At 37.7% G+C, this 23,200-nt stretch overlaps 1 pseudogene; it reads left to right on the forward strand.

Annotated features, from left to right (window-relative positions):
- Window positions 1–471: 471 nt before the first annotated feature.
- LOC110578816 lies at window positions 472–11,170 on the forward strand (annotated as a pseudogene).
- Window positions 11,171–23,200: the final 12,030 nt, after the last annotated feature.

Consider the following 23,200-nt stretch of genomic DNA (forward strand, 5'->3'; position numbering starts at 1 on the left):
AAGCTGCCCTCCCCACACCTGGCTCAGCGGTGCACAGCCAGTCTCAAGGGGGTTGCTGTCAAGGACACGGCCATGGTTAACCACCCCCAATCCTGCCTCCGGTTCACCAGTACAAAACTTCAGCATGTTATAGTTGTTTTGATCACCTTTTATCATTTTTTCCTGTTTCTTTGATTCTCCAGATTCCATCTGGCTAGGTAAACATTCTCATCGTTTTAAATATTCATTTTCTTCACATCTGGGGTGAGAAAATTCATAAAAATTCTCAGGAAATTAGTGGCACACTTATTTTCAGAGAAGTATTTCATTTGAGTGTTGTGAAACTTACACTCGATACATTTAAAGTGAGGATAGATTCATTTATAATTTGTCTTGCATTTAATTCCAGGATGGCTGAAGTCACTGCTTAATGCAGTCTTACTACATCTGTAAAAGCATTTGTTTTTTTATCATGTCACATTTCTTATAGCGATGAGGTATTGCATCTTCACAAACCTCAAAAAATTCTATAGAATTTTAAGCTAAATTTACTCAGAGAATATCTTTTCCTAATGCTTCATCAGATTCACACAACAGCTGCTGGGTTCTCCTGCAAACCGTTTAGTAACACAAAGATCTGGAAAAGGTACTGTTCAGGGCTCACTCTATATGCCAGGCCTGGGGTTTGTCACTTATAATTGAAAGATAAGCTTCCACAGATTATTTTATAAGTAGTGATTCCATCTCTATTATTGTGTAAAATCTATAATACCTAAAAAGCTGTTCTAAATATTTATCCAGCTGACACCCGCACACATGAATACACAGTATTTCTAAATGGAAACATATTGCAAATTACTACAGAAACAACCATCTCTCTCGTATTAAATTTCACAGCAAAAATCTTAGTAGATAAAAGGAGAACAGACTCTGGGCTACCTGTAATGCATACATTTGAGTTTACAGGATGAGGCACTCTAAGTTATCATAACTTAGAATTTTAAATACTTGAATATAAAATAGCTTTAGTTAATACTCTCCTAAAATACTGATAATGACACACATATATGTACACACATGAACACACACATGTGTGTATGTATTTTTTTTAACTAAAAGCTATTCCAAAATAAAAGTATAAGTTCTCATCTGGGGCAATCTGATTCTTACAAAAGAGTACCGAATGTGATTGGTGTGGACCTCTTTGGTCAATGGTGGAGATGCTGTTAGTTGGTAAGATGGTTTCATAAAATCATCTGAGTCCCTGACTACATAGAATTCACAAACTAGTAAGGGAGACATATAAACACAGTTATGAAAACAGAAATCAGTAAGTATTTCAATAGAGGTAGATGCACTGCTTCTGTTAAGCATAAAAAGGGTGAAGAAGTCAGACTGTGTATGTCTGGAGAAGTCAGAAAGATCTGTTTGACAGAATATAAATAGTTTTGGATGGCTATAACATAGAATACATGTGACAAAGAAGCCTCTCTTACTGGGGATGAAATAAAGTCTCAATGAAAATAAAGGGTGATTGAAATATGATGCCATCATCCAGCACTTAAACCAAACTTTTAAGATTTGAGGGAGTTCTGCTTGTCTTTTTTTTTAATATTTAAACTGAAATATTTAATTCAGTCAATAGGCAAGTGTTCACTGAGAAAAGCACAAGAGTACAAATAAAGCATATGCATTATATTTGAAGAAGGAATTGTATTAAAGATCTATGTCTATGTGATTGACAACCACTCAATTGAAAGATTTTTGGTATGAAAATGATTTCTAAGATATTTGACCATATAACTGACCAGCCCCACAGAAGAAACATGTGAATATGCACATTTGAGGGTCCACCATCAAAATAATGAAAACATCTTGGCAAAGTTAGCTTTAGGGAAAGTCTACCACTCACTAAGTACAGCCACCAGTGTGGATCTTGTAATCTGCCTTTCGGTGTGTTACTATTAAGAAAGAAAGTGCAACCAAGGATTCCTTAAGAACAGTTTTAATGTGAAAGAAAGGGACCCAAATGAATAATAGGACATCTTCAGGAGAAAAGAGAGAATGTAGAAAACTTCAAAAATAAATTACTGGGGGGCGCCTGGGTGGCTCAGTCATTAGGCGTCTGCCTTCAGCTCAGGTCATGATCCCAGGGTCCTGGGATCGAGTCCCACATCGGGCTCCCTGCTCGGCGGGAAGCCTGCTTCTCCCTCTCCCACTCCCCCTGCTTGTGTTCCCTCTCTCGCTGTCTCTCTCTCTGTCAAATAAATAAAAAATCTTAAAATAAATAAATAAATAAATAAATTACTGGGGGCACCACTTCTTTTCCACTGACAAAATATGACAAACAACTACCTCGCTAACTAATGAGTGAATAAAAGCAGGCAGATTTGGGAGAGAAGATGGCATTTGGAAGAAGGGACCCTCCTTTTCAAAATGGTTTTAACCTAAGAGCAGCCCGAAGTTGGCACCACTTTGAGTGGCTAAGATCATGAGAGAAAACATATACTTTTCCTGTCCTGAAGAAATGAGAACAGAGCTACCAGACACACTAGAGAGTCTTGGAGGAAATCCTGAAAACATGAGAGAAAGGGAGGGAAATCCTCTAATTCTGTGTTTAAGCTTTGCAAAGCTTTGTTTGATCCCTGGTCGAACCTTATCCATGCATATGTATAACAGACTGCAAGCAGCAGAGTTTAGTAGGAGACCAACCAAGTTAATCAAAACAAAATTAAACCATTTTGAAGGAATAAAGTAGAACTCAGAGTCTCTAAATTATAGAATTCATGATGTGAGGCTACAGTACTGAATTACTCAGCAAAGAAGAATAGAAAAATGTTACCCACTCTCAAAAGAAGAGAGGACAAGGAAAGACTGAGTCCCCAAAATGACCCAGATGTTGGAAACAGTGGGCAGGATTTAAAAATGAAGTTTACAACTATGCTGAATAAAGTAAAGGAAAATGCACTCATAACAGATCAACAAATAGAAATTCTCAGCAGAGAAATAAGTTTAAATGAAAATTCTAGAATATGAAGTATAATATTTGAAGTTAAAATTCAGTGAATGGATTTAGCAAAATGGAGGTGGCAGAAGAAAAGGCAAGTAACCTTGAAGACAAATCAGTAGAATTTGTCTAATCTGAAGAAGTAGGAGAAAAAGGAGGAAAAAGGATGAGCACCTCAGGAACTTGTGAGACAATATGAAAAATGTCTAATATATAAGTATAATTGAGTCCCAGAAGGAAAACAGAGAAAGCACAGGAGAGAAAAAAATATGTGAAAAATAATGGTTGTGCATGGCGCCTGGATGGCTTAGTCGGATAAGCATCCAACTCTTGATTTTGGCCCAGGTTCTGATCTCAGGGTGGTGAGATCACAGTTGCGCTCCGTACTCAGTGGTGCTTCTCTCCCCCTCCTTCTGCCCCCCCAACTCACGTTCTCTCTCTGTAAAATAAATAAATCTTTTTAAAAATACATATTTAAAGAAAATAAAATAATGGTGGTGACTTCCACTTCTGGCCAATACAGAGTAACATGGGCCAGATTTACCCTCCTATGTGAAACAACAACAACAAAATAAACAAGATACATGAAACAACAGTTTTCAAGACACTGGACATCAGACAGTAAAGGACAATGATGCCTAGAGATGGGAAATAAGGTTAGTACTACGATTGCTCCAGCTTACTGCCTTAAGAGAGTTTCCAGGCTACACTGAATGGAAAACAAATCCAGTTGTGCCGTCTCCCTGAGTTGATGAGACAGAGCTGAGAGTCTGAGGAGGACAAAAGAGTTAGAGTTTGTAAGACAGAATATTAAAGAGGGAAGAGTTACAGAGAGAGATCCCTGGAGATTGCAGAGGGTCCTCTTTAGGGTGAGCAGAGAACTGATAGGTGCATGTATGAGGCAAGGAGACCATGTGAGGCCATAGAGAGAATGATCAGAAAGGATTTGGAGGGAACAGTGCCTGGTACTCACACAGAGCTAGGAATAGTGCCTGACATTAGCATTCTGAGTTATATTCTGAAAAGGAAAAGGATGTTGCTGCGAGAAATTAAGAAAGACCTAAACACATGGAAAGATGCACTGTTCATGGTCAGAAGACTCCATACTGTTAAGATGTCAATTCTCCCTGAATTCACTCACAGATTCAATACGATCCCAATCAAAACCCCAGCAGATTATTTTGCATAAGTTGACACATTGACTCTCAAATCCATATGGAATGTAAGTACCTAAAACAGCAAAAATAAATTTGAAAAAGAATACAGTTGGAGGACTAATGCTTTCTGATTTCATACTTATTATAAAGCTACAGTAATCAAGACAGTGTGGTACCGGCATAGAGAGAAAAAGATCAAAGGAATAGATTGAAGAGTCCAGAAATACATCCATACATAAATGGATAACTTATTTCCACAAAAATGCAAAAGCAATTCAGTGGACAAAAGATAATCCTTTACTATGGTAATGGAACAGGTGGATATCCACACATAAGAATGAAGTGTTATCCATATCTTTCCACCATATTGAAAAATCAGCTCAAAATAGATCATAGACCTAAATGTAAAATCGAACTCTACAAAACTTCAAGGAAAAATCTATGAGAAAATCTTTGTAATCTTCATTTAGGTAAATATTTTTAGGTATGACCCCAAAAACATGATTCAAAAAAAAAAAATCAGCAAGTAGTGTGATGGTTGCCAGGGGCTGGGAGAGGAGGAAATGGACAGTTGTTAATTAATAGGTATAGAGTTACAGTTTTGCAAGATGAAAAAGTTCCGGAGATTGATTTTACAGCAATGTGAATGTACTTAGTTAACACTGAAATGTACAGTTAAAAGTGGTTAAAATAGGGTATATTTCATGTTATATGTATTTTACCTTACCCAGGTTTTATTTATTTATTTATTTTTAAAGATTTTATTTATTTATTTGAGAGAGAGAATGAGATAGAGAGAGCACGAGAGGGGGGAGGGTCAGAGGGAGAAGCAGACTCCCTGCTGAGCAGGGAGCCTGATGCGGGACTCGATCCAGGGACTCCAGGATCATGACCTGAGCCGAAGGCAGTCGCTTAACCAACTGAGCCACCCAGGTGCAGGGTTTTTTTTTAAGTGAAAACCTAGAAAGAACCTAAGCATCCAACAATAGATGGCAGACATTAAATGAAGTATGGCATTGCATTTGATGAAAACTTTATAGTCACTAAAATTGATACATTGTAGAAGAATTTTAATGACTTCAAAAACTCATGATTCAGTATTAGGAAAAAAGAAGTGGATTAGAGGGGCACCTGGGTGGCTCAGTCATTAAGCGTCTGCCTTCAGCTCAGGTCATGATCCCAGGATCCGGGGATCGAGCCCCACATCGGGTTCCCTGCTCAGCAGGAAGCCTGCTTCTCCCTCTCCCACTCCCCCTGCTTGTATTTCCTCTCTCACTGTGTCTCTCTGTCAAATAAATAAATAAAATCTTTTTTTTAAAAAGTGGATTAGAAAACAGTGTGTGAACCAGAATCCATTTTTTAAAACAAGTGTATGAGGGGTGCCTGGGTGGCTCAGTCAGTTAAGCATCCAACTCTTGATTTTGGCTCAGGTCATGATCTCAGGGTCATGAATTGAGTTCTGTGCTGTGTGTGGAGCCTGCTTAAGATTCTCTCTCTCCCTCTCCCTCTGCACCTTCTCCCTCTCATTTTCTCTTTCTCTCTCTCCCTCTCTAAAAAAAATAAAAAAGTAAAATAAAACAAGTATATGTAAGTATTGAAAAGAAGTCTAGACTCAACGAGCATTACGATTAACTGACACAATAACAGGTGTTTTATTTTATTTTTTGCAGAGTTCCACATTTTAGAAGTTTTCTACAAAATACATTAATTTTGTAATCAGATTTTTAAGTTATTTAAATCAATTTTAATACACAAAATTACACTGGTGATAAACCTATTAAGTTCTATACTCTTAGGCTCTTTTTTTTATTACTAAAATGAGGAAAGACCAACCAAATCAAATGTTGGTAAGGATATGGAGCAAATGGACCTCTCAATCACTTCTGGCCAGAATATGAGATATAAAACCTGTTTGGAAAATACCAATAGTTTAGTAGTTTCTTAAAAAGTTAAACACGCACTTACCACGTGACCCAGCCATCCAGTCCTAGGTATTTACCCAAGAGAGATGAAAAGATTGTATGTGAATGTTCATGGCAACTTAATTTGTAATGGCCCCCAAATGGAAACAATCTAAATGTCCATTAAGAGGTGAATGGATAAACATAATGTGCTATATCATTATGGTATATTAGTACTCAGCAATGAAAAGGACTGAACTATTGATACACACAATAGCATATGAATCTCAACATAGGTATGCTGACTGAAAGAGCTAGACAATACAGGGGTGCCTAGGTGGTTCAGTCAGTTAACTGTCTGACTCTGGATTTCATCTCAGGTCATGATCTCAGGGTCATGAGATGGAGCCCCATGTTGGGCTCCGAGTTAAGCATGGAGCCTGCTTAGGATTCTCTCTCTCCCTCTCCCTCTGCCCTTCCCTCCATCCCCCCACTCATGCTCTCTCTCTCTCTCTCTCTCAAAAAAAAAAAAAAGAGTATACAAAATCCTAGGAAATACAAATAATGTATAGTGTCAGGAAGGAGATCAGTGAGCCTGAGAATGGGATGAAAGGTGGGAGAAATTACAGAGGCAGAAGGAAACTTTCTGGGGTAACAGACATGTTCATTATTTTTATTGTGTGATGGTTTCTGGAGTATGTATGTCAAAATGTATCCAAATGTATACTTGAATATGCACTGATTTACTGTATGTCAATTATACTTCAATAGGCTGCTTTTGAAAAATAAAGGACCTCCAACTGGGAAAAAATAAAAATAAAACCAAACTTCAGCTCATCATATTAATATTACTGAATATCGAATATAAAGAGGGAAAAATGAAGTGGGGGAATCAGAAAAAAATTAAAAAAATAAAGAGAAAATCTTGAAAGTATCCAGAGAAAACAATACATTCTACATAGGTTAACAAGATAGCAGAACACATATTTAGAGTTCTGAAAGAACAGAAAAAAAATCTGACAACTCAAAATTCTATATCCAGCAAAAATGAGGAAGGCTAGAGAAAGGCAACTGTAGCTAAGAAAAAGAGGATTCATCACCAGCAGACATACCCTTTGAGAAATCATGCTAATGGGAATTCTTCAGGCTGAAGGGAAATGACACCACATTGAAATTCAATCTTCAAGAAGGAATTAAGAGCACTGGAAATAAAGAGAGACTTTTCAAATGCCAAGAGAATCAGTTCATCAGGAAGACATAGTATTCATAAATGTTTTCTCTCATAACAGCTTCAAAATTCATGAGATAATGACAGAATCAAAGGGAGAAATAAACAATTCTATAATCATAATGAAGATTTTTTAACACTATTTTTCAGCAATTGATAGAACTAAAGAAATTCAGTAAAGATGTAGATGTATCTGGGGTGGCTGGGTGGCTCAGTCTGTTAAGGAGCCAACTTCTGATTTAGACTCAGGACATGATCTCAGGGTCCTGGGACAGACCCCCGAGTCCAGCTTCACGCTCAGCTCAGAGTCTGCTTCAGCATTCTCTCTCCCTCTCCTCCTGTCCCTCCCCCACCTCTAAAATAAATAAGTAAATATGGTTTTTTTTTTAAAAAAAGATATAGATGGATCTGAACAAACTATCAACATCTTGACCTAAATGATATTTATAGAACACTACACTCAATAACTAGTTGCATAATACATGTGCTTTTCAAGTGTACCCGATATGTTCACTGAGATAGATAATATGTTGGATCTTCCAACAAGTCTTAAATATATTTAAAAGGATTGAAAGAATACAAGATATGTTTTCTGAACATAACAGATTTAAATTGGAAATCAATAACAACGTAACATCTCGGAAAATCACTGAAATTATAGAAAACCTTTCTCATTTCTTTAGTGAAGAAATCACCAAAGAAATTACAAAATATTTTGAACTGAATAATAATGAAGAAGAAAACCATAAAGCTTTTAAAGGGAAACATAGGATAGTATCTTTGTGATCTGTGAAAAGCAAAGTTCTGAAATGTAAAGCAATCATCATAATAGAAAAAATTGATTAGTTCGTGTCAATTAAAAACTACTTAACAAAAGACATTATTAATAAACTGAAGAGATGGGGCACCTGGGTGGCTCAGCTGGTTAAGTGTCCCACTCTTGGTTTCGGTTCAGGTCATGATCTCAGGGTCGTGAGATTGAGCCCATGGCAGGCTCTGTGCTCAGCATCGAATCTGCTTAAGATTCTTTCAACCTTCCTCTCCCTCCCTCTCTGCTCCTCTCCCTTTTTTCCTCCCCCTGCTTGTGTCTCTCTCTAAAATAAATAAATAAATAAATAAATAAATAAATAAATAAATAAAATCTTTAAAAATAAATAAATAAAAATAAGCTGAAGAGGCATGCCACAGATTTGAAGAAAATATGTATTGTAAAACATGTATCTGACAAAGGACTGGGATGCAAGGTTTATAAAGAACTCCCACAATTGAATAATAAAAACAAAATAGCTTGAATTGAATAGACACATCAACAGGCACATGAAAATGTGGCCAATATTGTTAGTCATCTGGGTAATGCACGTTAAGACTACATAGACATACCACTACACATACATCAGAAAAATAAAATTAGAAAGATTATCAATACCAAATTTCGGTAAGGATGTACAGCCACTGGAAATCTCATAAATTGTTGTTGGGAATGTCAAATGTGACAAGTATTATGGCAAAAGATCTAGCATTTCCTTGTAAAACTAAATATACATTAACCAATGGTCCAATAATTCCATCTCTAGGTATTTACTTAGGAGAAATAAAAGCACATATGCACATAAAAAGACTTATACAAAAATATTCAAATCAGCTTTATTCATAATAGTCCAAAGTGAAAAGTATCCCAGATATCCTAAAATAGGAGAATGGATAAACAAGGTAGAGCATATTCATATAATGGAATATTACTCAGCAATAAAAAGAATCAACATTGTCAAGGAAGAGTATGATTAAATCTCAAAAACATTATGTTGAGCAAAAAAAGCCAGACAAAAATTGTACATACTCTATTATTTAATTTTTATGAAGTTTTAAAACAGTCAAAATCAGTCAATGATGGAAGAAAATTTGAACAGTGGTTTCAGGGTGGGATTAGTATCAGTAATTAGAAAGGGCATGAAAGATCTTTCTGGGATGATAGTGATGTTCTATAATGACAGGCTTTGGGTTATACAAGTATTTGCACTTTTCAGAACTCAGAAAAATTTGTGAATTACATTGTATGTAAATTTTACATCAAAAGAAAAAAAAAACAAATATTGAACTCTAGTTAATGACAGGAAGGCTGAAGTACCTAGGGGGACATACATTTGTCTGCAAGTTATTTTAAAATACATAAAACATGCAATGTATCAATGTAGGAATAAATATCTGAAAAAGCAAGTATAGTAAAATGTTGATGCTAGAATCTAGGTGATGGGTATATTGGCATTCATTCTAAAATTCTTTCAGTTTTGCTTTGTTTCAGTATTTTGCTAATAAATTTTTTGAAATAGTTCTATACCCAACATCTTGAGAGAGAAGAGAAAACATAGCATTGGGGTGCACGGGCCTGTTGGGCTGGAACTGGAAGGGTCTGTGTTGGCAGGAAAGTTAGGGATCTTGGAAGAACTGACAGCAGGTCTGATGTTCAAGAAACCACTGACCAACTCTTGGATGTGAACATTCATGACAGGAAGTAGTCTCACAAGTAAGTCTGAGCACCTCCAGGTCATGAGTGGAGCCACACTACTTACTGGTTTTGCGCAGACAGCTGCAGATTAAGTGAGAGAGAAACTGATTATCGTGCAAACTGCAGAAATGAAGTGAGATGTGTTTTGGCATTTTGGTGGAAAACCTGGCTCAGGTCTATTGTCTGAAATCAGTTGATAGCTTATTTGTGGTTGTTCAGGAGTTTGAAGATTACCAGTTCAAAGAAACAGAAGTTCTAAAGGATTTTGAAGAATTGCCTGGAAACTCCCATGCTCAGACCCTTAAAAGATATGAAAAATTAAAGCCAGTTTCAAGGAAAAAATTACAAAAGGATAATAAGAATTCGAGTAAAGGTAAAATTGGTAATGAATGAGGAGACAAAACAGAAGACAAAGATGTTAAAAGAGTTTGCAAACACTGGCTTAGATTCACATGTCTTCGACTCTGATGAAAATCCAGCTATCGAAGAGATACCAACATTAGTAGATTCTGACTTGGCATCTTGCAAAGATGAGACTTATGAAAGTTCAAAAGGGGAAACTAATCCTCAAGTGTTAAAGTTTAGAGTCGTATGCAGAAAGGAGAGAAACAGTGCTGTACCTCAAATCAGGCTGCAAGAAATTCTAGGGGTGCTGTTCAGGATTAATTTAAGTGGAAAGTTGACATGACCAATTTTGATATGGAAACTCTTTCGAAAATCCATGATAATCAAATCATTACAAGCATTGCACTGACAGAAGAGAGTCTCCACCAAAGAAACGTCTCACATTTTGGACCTACAACTCAGATCTGCTCTCACCTATGGGGTGCTCAGGCTCTGTGTTCCTCAAACTACTGATAGGATAGTTGATGGGATGTATGGAACAGGGGCAATACCAAGAGAGGGGGTTACAGAAGCTGGTGGTAATAATAGATTGGCTGTTAATAGGGAGGGTGGCATGTAATATCTCTTCTTGATTGACCAAGAGCCAAATTAAAGAAGGCAAACCATCCTGGGGATTGTCCGTAGATGCTGTTCAGTGGGATATCTATCTGTAATTCACCCCTGAGACCTGGCTCTGTTGATATTACTGTAACAGATATGCCATTTGGAAAAATGATGGCCTCCCAGAAGAGAAACTGTAACCTTTATCCAGCTTGCTTACAGAGATGAACTGTATCTGTGGACCTGAGATGGGCCAGGCTCTACTGCTTACCGAGACCAGAAATGCTCTACCAGGGCATTATCTTTAATGAGACACATCTGGCAAAAGGCATCTACTCTCTGGGCAACATAAACATAGAGGGTCTTCCTGCAGCAGTTTGTGTTCTGAAACATCCATCCCAAGCTGTTGATTATCCTTCAGAAGATGGAGAAAGAGGAACTCTCTGGTAATGCAAAGAATGCAGTATTGGTACTTCCCAACACTGAAAATGTCAGCACGAAGAACTGAGAAAACTAGCATTAACCAAAGTGCAGTTTGCACTATTTAAACTGGCCTAAGGCTCTTTACCCTGGTTAGCAAAAGATATGAACGTTACATGATGGGATTGAAAAATATCGTATGAGGAAGCAGAGCTTTTCTTTAGATCTGTTCTGAAGAGGTAGCTGGGCATTTAGTATTTTCCTTAAAATGCTTCAAAAATGCCCAGAGAAAAGCCTACTGAAATGCTCTGGGATTTGGGTTTAGAACAGTTTGTTTTCAGGTTTTAGAACAGTTCCTGTTTTCCACTGTGGCAGGTAGAAATTTCCCCTGGCCTAAAGGGAAGGCAGAGGACATGAGAGCATCTGAGGCCATGTCCCATTGCCTGGGGAGCTTCACTGTTTAGCTGCTCAATATTTCGTTACCTCATCCTTAAAAACCAAAGTCCAGGACAAGGTGAAATCTCACGAGACCTATAGGAAAGTTTGCCATCTGCCTTGAAAATGAAAAGAGGCATCTGTTATTCAGATTAGTACACAGAACTGAAATAGAGGACTGAATTCATCGAAGGAATTGCAAAGATCATTTACGATTAGTATAGAACATGTCTATGTATAAACAGTAGCAAATACACTGATAAACGGAGCATGGGAGCAATAAGCTTTTCGATTAAAAGCAAATTCATTTTTCTTTCAGTAATGAAAAAAAGAAAGAAAATAACATTAAAAATTTTTTTAAAAGATGCTCTAAACAAGGAGTATTGAGACAGCAACAATCTCTTAAATAGTAGATCCTATCTCCTACATATGCACAAAATCAACAGGAGGATGGGAAGTATAGGTTGAGGCAATCTCCCCAAAAGACAAAAAGATGGAGAAATAGAAGAACAAAGATAAGAAAATTAGAGAATTAGGCAACATTAACTAAGTGGTATTCCAGGCAGTGAGAATTGAAAACATGTGACAAGGGAAATTATCAAAGAAGAAGGAGGAGGAGGAGAGGAGGAGGTAGGGGGAGGAGGAGGAGAAGATAATAGAAAAATATTTCCAACAACCGGTTGAAAAGAATGTGCTTTCCTCGACTGAACAGCTAAGTGCCCAGCACAGTGAATAAGGAAAAAAAAACCACTACCAAGAAATTTCAGAATACTAGGGATAAAGATATGATTTGGAAAACTTCCAAGCATAGTGCAGGGGAGGGGCTGGGGTGTGGGGCAGGATGAGGAGGGCAGCAGAAGTTGTCAACAAGGCTGGGGACCACAATGGCATTTGACTCTTACTTGCAACACTATTGTCAGAAGATGATGGAATTGTGCCTTCCAACTTCTTAGAGAATTATTTCCAATCTAGGATTTTATGGTCAAATAGTCAAGTGGTGAGATTAGAATAAAACATTTTAAAAGATACAAAACATTGATCTTCATTCATCCTTTCCCAGGAACCTGCTAGATGATGCTCAAGTAAAATGAATTTTTAGAAAAGATATGGAATTTGGGAAACAGAAAACCCAACTAGAGAGCCAGGTGAAGTTAATTCCTGACATGATGGTAAAGAGAAGTCCTAGAATCATGGCAGGGAAGCGGGTCCAGGAAGCAAACTAACTCAGTTACAGCAAGAACATCCAGGGATTCTGGAAGGATTGTTCTAAGAAACAAAATAGCCACATTTACCTATTGTTTATGGACATGCTCTGGGGAGCTTTAGTCACACTAATTGGAGGGAGTTTAGGCATGAATCAGTGGAAGGTACATAAGAAATGAATTAAACAAATAAGAGGCATTGATTGAAGCCAGGGAAATAAAGTTATACAAGGAAATGCTTCCTTCGTTAATGAGCACATGGTTCAGCTGTGATTATTATATGACACTATTAATGTCAGATTGAATATTAACCTAACATGGTATATAACTACATTAGGTGAATAGAGAAAGGGTATTTTAGGAAACTAAATCCTCATCTTTCATAGTATGAAGTCAATAGATACTAGTATTGAAAGACTCGAAAAATCAATAATACATGGTATAATTTAGGAATATGATGGTAAATAACAGAAGAAAATGAGTTGAACATCTTTCCTCTGGAAAACATAGATCAGGGGTGAGGAAGAGACTAGAAGACAATTTTTTCCATTATAAACTATAAAGTGATTTGACTTTTCAGTAAATAAATAAGAAAATAATATTTAATATACAGTGGTGTTAAATTGTATCAGATAACACTATTTTTTGAAAAAATTTATTCCTCTAGCTCAAAAAATATACATACAGGAATACTGTATTTCCATGTCCTTTTCCTCCCAGCTTTATTGAGGTATAGTTGGCAGATACAATTATAAGATATTTAAAAATGTAAACTGTGATGATTTGATATATGTATACAATTGAAAGGATTCCTGCCATCTAGTTCATTAACTAGAACATTAGTTATCTTAAAAATTAAAAATAATTAAAATTCTTTTACTTTAGAAATCAACTGTTGGTTAACCTTACATCTCTTTCTGAATCATGAATGCTATGTTGTAGACAGCTATAGAATTAGTAATTGATGTGTCCACCATATAGATAACCCAGTTTTGGTAAGAGATTTTTTTCTCTTCATGCTTGAAATAAAATAATACTCCTCTACTCCCCTGTAAAACCATAAGTGAGGTCGAAAAGTTTAGTCAAGGTGCACCTGGGTGGCTCAGTCAGTTAAGCGTCTGCCTTCGGCTCATGTCATGATCCCGGGGTCCTGGGATAGAGCCCCACCTCCGGCTCCCTGCTCAGTGGGGAGTCTGCTTCTCCCTCTGCCTGCCATTCTGCCTAATTGTGCTCTCTCCCTCTCTGTCAAATAAATAAATAAAATCTTTAAAAAAAAAAGGAAGAAAAGTTTAGTCAAGTAAAATGTGGGATTGCAAACAATACTGCAAACAAACTTTTTCAGTCAGTCTTCCAGTTATGGTGTGGAAAAAGAAAACAATGACTTTTATTAGCTGCGTAAGAAATTAACTATGTATTTCTAACAGAACACATACCTTTCCAGGCAGGAGAAAGTCCATAATGGTCCTGAGGTAATCACCTCCCATCACTCCCCTCCAGAAGAAAACTGACTTTGGCCTGCCTTGTGGAGAATGGACGCCGTGTAGAGGAGGGAGTTCACTGCTTGTCAAGTTATGATGGGGCATTATTGCCAGGTCTGTTGTAGGGGCTATGTGGTGAGCCTCGATCCATTTATTTCAACTTAAAGTGTATTTTGTATCTATTAAGGACAAAATATTGTGGTGTGCATATGGCGTGAAAGGACAGTAATAACAACACAGAGTCAGATCCCTGAGATGCCATTTCTCACAGCCTGAACACCTTCAGACATGCAAATTGTCTAGACTAAGAGAAAGCTTTTTGCCCTGTTTTGCTCACATCTCCTCTTTGAACCTAAGCAAGCTGAAGGGTCCACATGGGGAGCAGGCAAGAAGTTGTGTGGCTGAAGCAGGGAGCGTGGGGGGGTGGTGTGCAGCAGGTAGGGAAGAGGCTCCCTGAGGGAGCATCCTGCCAGCACTCTGGCCTGGTCCCAGGTTGGGAGGAAGAATGTATCTGCATTTCTTTTCTCCTTCTTCTCCTGTTTATTTCCTTCTCCATCTTACCATCTCTTAACATCCTTGCTCCCAGTCCCCGTAACCCCTTGGTTGGGCAGGCAGTGTTTTTCCTGTGCCTGGGGCACAATGGACCACAACGATTTTGCTTGTATTCTGGGGCACAGAGATCCTCTTAGGTAAAAGCCATTTAATACTAGAATCATTAGGGCGCCTGGGTGGCTCAGTCATTAAGCGTCTGCCTTCGGCTCAGGTCATGATCCCAGGATCCTGGGATCGAGTCCCGCATCGGGCTCCCTGCTCTGCGGAAAGCCTGCTTCTCCCTCCCCCACTCCCCCGCTTGTGTTCCCTCTCTCGCTGTGTCTCTCTCTGTCAAATAAATAAATAAAATCTTTAAAAAAAAATACTAGAATCATTAAACTTGAAAAGAAGAGCTATGATGTTGCCAGTGTTAGATCGTCCTGCTGGGAATTGAAGGACAATTCATTATTTGAATATTCATAGGTAATACAAAAATGAATTTCTAATATTTATTATTCCATTTTTTATTTATCACATGATACATGCTGTGTGTCAGATATAGTTCTAAGCATGTTTATAAATATTAACTCATTGGATCCTTATATGAACCCTACTGAGTAGGTTCTATGATTTACATCCTCACCTTACAGATGAAGAAACTGGGGCCCAGAAAGATGAAATACGTTGCCCAAGGTCACACAGCTAGTGAGCAACAGAGTTGGGAATCAAACCCAGATCGTCTGTAGAGTCCCTAGTGTCTATTGTCATTCTGCGCTGCGGTGTGGTGACTAATGAATACACGTAGAGAGAGTTTAATTGCTCATCATAGTTGTTAACTTGATTTCACTTATTTTCTTTATAATGTCCAACATCTGGGCAGCTTAAAGTTTAAAGATTGCTCAGGTGCTGAAAATGTTGTCAGGCATATAAGGGTTGAGCAGTACAGACAACTTGAAAACCCTCCAGCTGCAAACCCCAGGAATTGCTCAATAAATTATAACTAACATCCTTATAAATGCACGGCTGAACGCTAAGAAAGGCAGGGAAGTTGCCTTGGGTCAGAAATGAAGAAGGGACTGAAAATCAGAACAGTGAACTGCGGAGCTGACATAGTGTCTGCTGGGGGAGGGGGGGCGGTGAGGTATTTATCACATTTAATAATACAGGGTCTTGAATTTAATACCAGTACTTGGAGAGAGAGAGTGGGGACTGAGACCCCCATCTTTATAGTGCTACCCCTTCAGTATGAGTGAGGATTCAGGCAAAGGGAACTCTCAACAGTTGTGGGAAGAATTATAAATTTATACAACCACTTTTTTTAATGTTATTTTATTATGTTATGTTAGTCACTGTACATTACATCATTATTTGAAGAGCAATGTGACAGTGTCCCGTGAATTTGAATATGCGCATCCTTATGACAGAGCAATTCTTTTGTTAGGTTTATATGTTAGAGAAGCTCAAGGCCATGGGAAAAATCAGACATGGCTGAGGATTTTATTGCAATGTTGTTTGCATTAGTAAAAAGTTGGAACAGGAGAGTGGATAAATGAATTGTGCTATATTCATTTAATGGAATGCACAGAGCAGTGAAAATCAGTGTACTATAGATATGTATCATCAGGGGTAATTCTCAAAAGCTTCACTTTTGTGAAAAAGAAAGACAAGCTGCAGAGTATTTGCAGCATTCAACCTAAGAGCTGAAATGTAGAGAATCAGAAAGAATAAAAAAAAATTGTAATTCTTAACCTCAAGATGGAGACCAAAAAGGACTTCTCTCAAAAATGAAAGCCACACCAGCATTGCAGATGTAATTGGCTTCTGTTTGGCCCAGTATCTACCTTGCAGACCAGACCATCAAAACAGGTCCAGCAGCATGGCACGAGAGATAGAATGGTGGCTTTATTAAATAGGAAATATTCTCGTATTCTCATTTATTTCACCAAAACTTAAATCAACTCAGTCTATCTGTAACTTTGCTTTCTCTCCACACTACATCTTCACCTCTTTCTGGCCTCACCATGTGTCTCTTATTTCCTGAGTCCACACATATACACATGGTTTCAAACTTATGCAAAGTCATTTAACTTCCTTTTGCTTTTAAACTTGCATCTTTAGCCCATCATGCTGTCCATCAAAAAAAGGCTCCTTTTTTAGGATCTGTTTATAACTGTCTGTCTGTTTCATACCAATATTTTTCTCTGTTACAAGCAATTAAAAAAACAAAAACACAACAGAAGTTGAGGACCTTGGAGCCAACAAAATTTAATAATTATTGCTATTTCTTAAAATAACATTTTTATTGAGTTACAATTTACACACCAAACAATTCACCTATTTAAAGTGTACAATTAAATGGTCACAGAGCTGTACAACCATCAGCACAACAAATTTTAGAACATTTTCATCACCCCTAAGAGAAACCCCATACCCACGCCCCATTCCCCAACCCTATTCCTGCCCCCTATCTTCTCCTCCCTAATCCTACCTTCCCCCTTCTCTGCCTCCTGTTCTCTCTCAGCCCTGGGAAAGCATGAATCTACTTTTTGTATGTTTTGTTTGTATGGATTTGCTTATTCTAGATATTTCATGTCAGTAGAAGCATATAATAGATGGTGTTTTATGACTGATCTTTTTCATGTAGATCAATGTTTTCAAGGTTCATCCGTGCTATAGCTTGTATCAGGGCTACATTCATTTTTATCACCACATCATATTATATGGTATGGTCATTCCACATTTAATTTAGTCTTTTATCAGGTAATGGATATTTGAGTTATTTGGATTACTTTGGCTTTTGGCTATTATGAATATTGCTGCATGAACATTCATGTGTAAGTTTTTGTGTAGTCATGTGTTTTCATTTCTCTTGAGTATACACCTAAAAGCAGAATTGCTGGGGAACATAGTTCAGTCTTTAACCCTTTAAGGAACTGCCAGACTGCTTTGTAAATTGGTAGTACCCTTTTAAGTACACGCCAACAGTGTATGAGGATTCCAATTTTTATACATCTTGGCCAACACTTGTTATTATCTATCTTTGTGATTCTAATATAGCCGTGCTCTTGGGTGTAAGTGGTATCACCCTGTGGTTTTGATCAGTTTTTCTCAAATAGATAATCATGTTAGTTACCTCTCTATTTGCTTATTTCCCATTTGTATATCTGCTTTGGAGAAATGTCTGTTCAGCTCCTTCGATCATTTTTTGACAATTTGATAAATTGTCATTTGTCATTTTTGTCATTGACTTTGTGATTTTTGTTATTGTCTATTTGTCATTTTTACTGAGTTGTAAGAGTTCTTTATATAGTCTAGATATATGTCCCTTATCAGCTATATGATTTGAAAATATTTTCTCCCATTCTGTGGGTTGTCTTTTAAATTTTTAGATGGACTTTGCATCAAAAAAGTGGTTTTTTAAAATTTTTTTTAAAGATTTTATTTATTTATTTGACAAAGAGAGACACAGCAAGAGAAGGAACACAAGCAGGGGGAGTGGGAGAGGAAGAAGCAGGCTTCCCGTGGAGCAGGGAGCCTGATGCAGGGCTCGATCCCAGGACCCTGGGATCATGACCTGAGCCGAAGGCAGACGCTGAACAACTGAGCCACCCAGGTGCCCCAAAAAAGTGTTTGTTTTTGATGACATACAATTTATCTATTTTTCTTTGTGCTTTTAGTGTCATATCAGAAAAAAACATTACTTAACCCAATGTCATCAAGATGAACATCTATGTTTTCTTATAAAATATTTTTACAGATTTTATTAATTTGAGAGAGCGCGTGCATGAGAGAGCCAAGTCGGGGGAGGGGCAGAGGGAGAAGTCAACTCCCCTTTGAGCTGGGAGCCGGACCCAGAGCTCAATCCCAGCACCCCGAGATCATGACCTGAGCCTAAAGCAGACACAACCAACTGAGACACCCAGGCGCCCCTTCTTATAAATTTTTTAAAGTGAATTTCTTTCTTTTTTTTTTTATTAGAGAGAGAAAGCATGAGTGGAGGGGGAGAGGCAAAGGAAGAGGGAGAGAGAGAATCTTAAGCAGGCTCCATGCTTACCCCAACCTCGGTCTCGACCTCACGACCCTGAGATCATCACCTGAACTGTGATCAACACTTGGATGCTTGATGGACTGAGCCATCCAGGTGCCCCTTTCTTATAAATTTTTATAGGTTTTAGATCTTACATTTAAGTCCTTGGTCCATTTTGAATTAATTTTTGTGTATAGTATGGTAGGAGTCCAACTTCATTCTTTTGCATGTGCTATCTGGTTGTACCAACACCATTTGATGAAAATACTGTTCTTTCCCTTTTGAATTATCTTGACACTCTTGTCTAAAATCAAGTCACCATAAATGCAAGGCTTTACTTCTGGACTCTTAACTTGGTTCCATTGATATATATGTCTGTTCTTATGCTAGTACCACACTGTTTTGATTACTGCAGAGCTTTATAGTAAGTTTTGAATTCAAGAAGTGTGTACCTTCCCACATTGCTCTTTTTTTTTGAGATTGGTTTTGTTATTCTAGGTCTCTTGCATTTCCATATGAATTTTTGGATCAGCATGCCAATTTTTACAAAGAAGCTACTTGGAATTCTGATGGGAATTGTGCCGAATCTGTAGATCAATTTGGGAGTATTACTATTTAAGAATATTAAGTCTTCTGATTTATGAACACAAGATATCTTTCATTTTACTGAGGTCATCTTTAATTTCTTCCAACAATGTTTTACAGTTTTCAGGATATAAGTTTTATGCCTCTTTTATTAAATATATTTATGTTTCATTCTTTTTGATGGCTGTTTTAATTGTGTTTATTCCATTTTGAGGTGTTTACTGAAAATGTATGGAAATAAAATTGATTTCTGTACATTGAGCTTCAATCTTGCAACCTAGCTAATAAATTCATTTATCAATTTCAATAGATGTTTTTTTTAAGTGGATTCCTTAGGATTCTATATGTATAAGATATGTCACCTGCAAATATAGTTTTACTCCTTATTTTCTGATTAGGATAACTTTTATTTCATTTTCTTGCCCAATTGTGCTGGCTAGAACTTCCAATGCAATGTTGAATAGAAGTGGTAAGATGTTATTATTATTTTTTTTAAGCCTGTGTTTCTTTTGTTTTTTTAATTTTATTATGTTATGTTAGTCACCATACAATACATCATTGGTTTTTGATGTGGTGATCCACGATCCACTGTTTTTGTATAACACCCAGTGCTCCATGCAGTACGTGCCCTCCTTAATACCCATCACCGGGCTAACCCATCCCCCCTCCCCCCTCCTCTCTAAAACCCTGTTTGTTTCTCAGAGTCCATAGTCTCTCATGGTTCATCTCTCCCTCCAATTCCCCCGTCCCATTTTCCCCTTCCTTCTCCTAGTGTCCTCCATGCTATTCCTTATGTTCCACAAATAAGTGAAACCATATGATAATTGACTTTCTCTGCTTGACTTATTTCACTGAGCATAATCTCCTCCAGTCCCATCCATGTTGATGTAAAAGTTGGGTATTCATCCTTTCTGATGGCTGAGTAATAGTCCATTGTATATATAGACCACATCTTCTTTTTTTTTTTTAAAGATTTTATTTATTTTTTAGAGAGCGAGCGAGAGAGAAACAGCATGAGAGGGGAGAGGGTTAGAGGGAGAAGCAGGCTCCCCGCTGAGCCGGGAGCCCGATGTGGGACTCGATCCCAGGACCCTGGGATCATGACCTGAGCCGAAGGCAGACGCCCAACCATCTGAGCCACCCAGGTGCCCTAGGCCACATCTTCTTTAACCATTCATCTGTTGAAGGGCATCTCGGCTCTTTCCACAGTTTGGCTATTGCGGACATTGCTGCTATGAACATTGGGGTGCACGTGCCCCTTCTTTTCACTACATCTGTATCTTTGGGGTAAATATCCAGGAGTGCAATTGCTGGAATATTTTTCCATCTTTTTGTGTCTTCTTCAATTTCTTTCATGAGTGTTTTGTAGTTCCTAGAGTATAGGGTAGCTCTATTGTTAAATTTTTGAGGAACCTCCACACTGTTTTCCAAAGTGGCTGTACCAACTTGCATTCCCACCAACAGTGTTAAGAGGGTTCCCTTTTCTCCACAACCTCTCCAACATTTGTTGTTTCTCTCCCTGTCCATTTTTGCCATTCTAACTGGTGTAAGGTGGTATCTCAATGTGATTTTGATTTGGATTTCCCTGATGGCTAATGATGATGAACATTTTTTCATGTGTCTGTTAGCCATTTGTATGTCTTCTTCAGAGAAGTGTCTTTTCATATCTTCTGCCCACTTTTTGACTTGATTATTTGTTTTTTGGATGTTGAGTTTGAGAAGTTCTCTATAGATCTTGGATACCCAGCCCTTTATCTGTAGTGTCATTTGCAAATATCTTCTCCCATTCTGTGGGTTGCCTCTTTGTTTTGTTGACTGTTTCCTTTGCTGTGCAGAAGCTTTTTATCTTGACGAAGTCCCAAAAGTTCATTTTTGCTTTTGTTTCACTAGCTTTTAGAGATGTATCTTGAAAGAAGTTGCTGTGGGCGATGTCAAAGAGGTTACTGCCTATGTTCTCCTCTAGAATTTGGATGGATTCCTGTCTCACATTGAGGTCTTTCATCCACTTTGAGTTTATCTTTGTGAATGGTGTTAGACAATGGTCAAGTTTCATTCTTCTGCATGTGGCTGTCCAATGTTCCCAGCACCATTTATTGAAGAGACTGTCTTTTTTCCATTGCATGTTTTTTCCTGCTTTGACAAAGATTATTTGACCATAGAGTTGAGAGTCCATATGTGGGTTCTCTATTCTGTTCCATTGGTCTATATGTCTGTTTTTGTGCCAGTACCATGCTGTCTTGGTGATCACAGCTTTGTAATATAGCTTGAAATCGGGCAACGTGATGCCCCCAGCTTTGTTCTTCTTTTTCAACATTTCCTTGGCGATTCAGGGTCTTTTCTGATTCCATACAAATTTTAGGGTTGTCTGTTCCAGCACTTTGAAAAATGTCATTGGAATTTTGATCAGGATGGCACTGAAGGTACAGATTGCTCTGGGTAGCATAGACATTTTAACAATGTTTATTCTTCCGATCCATGAGCATGGAATATTTTTCCATCTTTTTGTGTCTTCTTCAATTTCTTTCATGAGTGTTTTGTAGTTCCTAGAGTATAGAGCCTTTACCTCTTTGGTTAGGTTTATTCCGAGGTATCTTATGGTTTTTGGTGCCACTGTAAATGGAATCGTTTCTCTAATTTCTCTTTCTACAGTTGCATTGTTAGTGTATAAGAAAGCAACTGATTTCTGTGCATTGATTTTGTATCCTGCCACATTACTGAATTGCTGGATGAGTTCTAGTAATTTGGGGGTGGAGTCTTTTGGGTTTTCCACATAAAGTATCATGTCATCTGCGAAAAGAGAGTTTGACTTCTTCTTTGCCAATTTGAATACCTTTTATTTCTTTTTGTTGTCTGATTGCTGTTGCTAGGACTTCTAGTACTATGTTGAACAATAGTGGTGAGAGTGGGCATCCTTGATGTGTTCCTGATCTTAAGGGAAAGGCTCTCAGCTTTTCCCCATTGAGGAGGATATTCGCTGTGGGTTTTTCATAGATGGATTTTATGAACTTGAGGAATGTTCCCTCTATCCCTATACTCGGAAGAGTTTTAATCAGGAAAGGCTGTTGTATTTTGTCAAATGCTTTTTCTGCATCAATTGAGAGGACTATATAGTTCTTCTCCCTCCTCTTATTAATGTGTTCTATCACATTGATTGATTTGCGAATGTTGAACCACCCTTGCATCCCGGGTATAAATCCCACTTGGTTGTGGTGGATGATCCTTTTAATGTATTGTTGGATCCTATTAGCTAGGATTTTGTTGAGGATTTTGGAATCCATATTCATCAGGGATATTGGTCTGAAATTCTCCTTTTTGATGAGGTCTTTGCCTGGTTTGGGGATTAAGGTAATGCTAGCCTCATAGAATGAGTTTGGAAGTTTTCCTTCTGTTTCTATTTTTTGAAACAGCTTCAGGAGAATAGGTATTTCTTCCTTGAATGTTTGATAGAATTCCCCAGGTAATCCATCAGGCCCTGGACTCTTGTTTTTTGGGAGGTTTTTGATCACTGCTTCAATCTTATTACTGGTTATTGGCCTATTCAGGTTGTCAATTTCTTCCTGTTTCAGTCTTGGCAGCTTATAGGTTTCCAGGAAGGCCTCCATTTCATCCAGATTGCTCAGTTTATTGGCATATCGTTGTTGATAATAATTTCTAATAATTGTTCCTATTTCCTTGGTGTTAGTTGTGATCTCTCCCCTTTTATTCATAATTTTATTAATTTGGGTCCTTTCTCTTTTCCTTTGGATAAATCTGGCCAGTGGTTTATCGATCTTATTAATTCTTTCAAAGAACCAGCTTCTAG

The sequence above is a fragment of the Neomonachus schauinslandi genome, chromosome 4 (assembly GCF_002201575.2).
Source record: "Neomonachus schauinslandi chromosome 4, ASM220157v2, whole genome shotgun sequence".
Classification (NCBI taxonomy): Eukaryota; Metazoa; Chordata; class Mammalia; order Carnivora; family Phocidae; genus Neomonachus; species Neomonachus schauinslandi.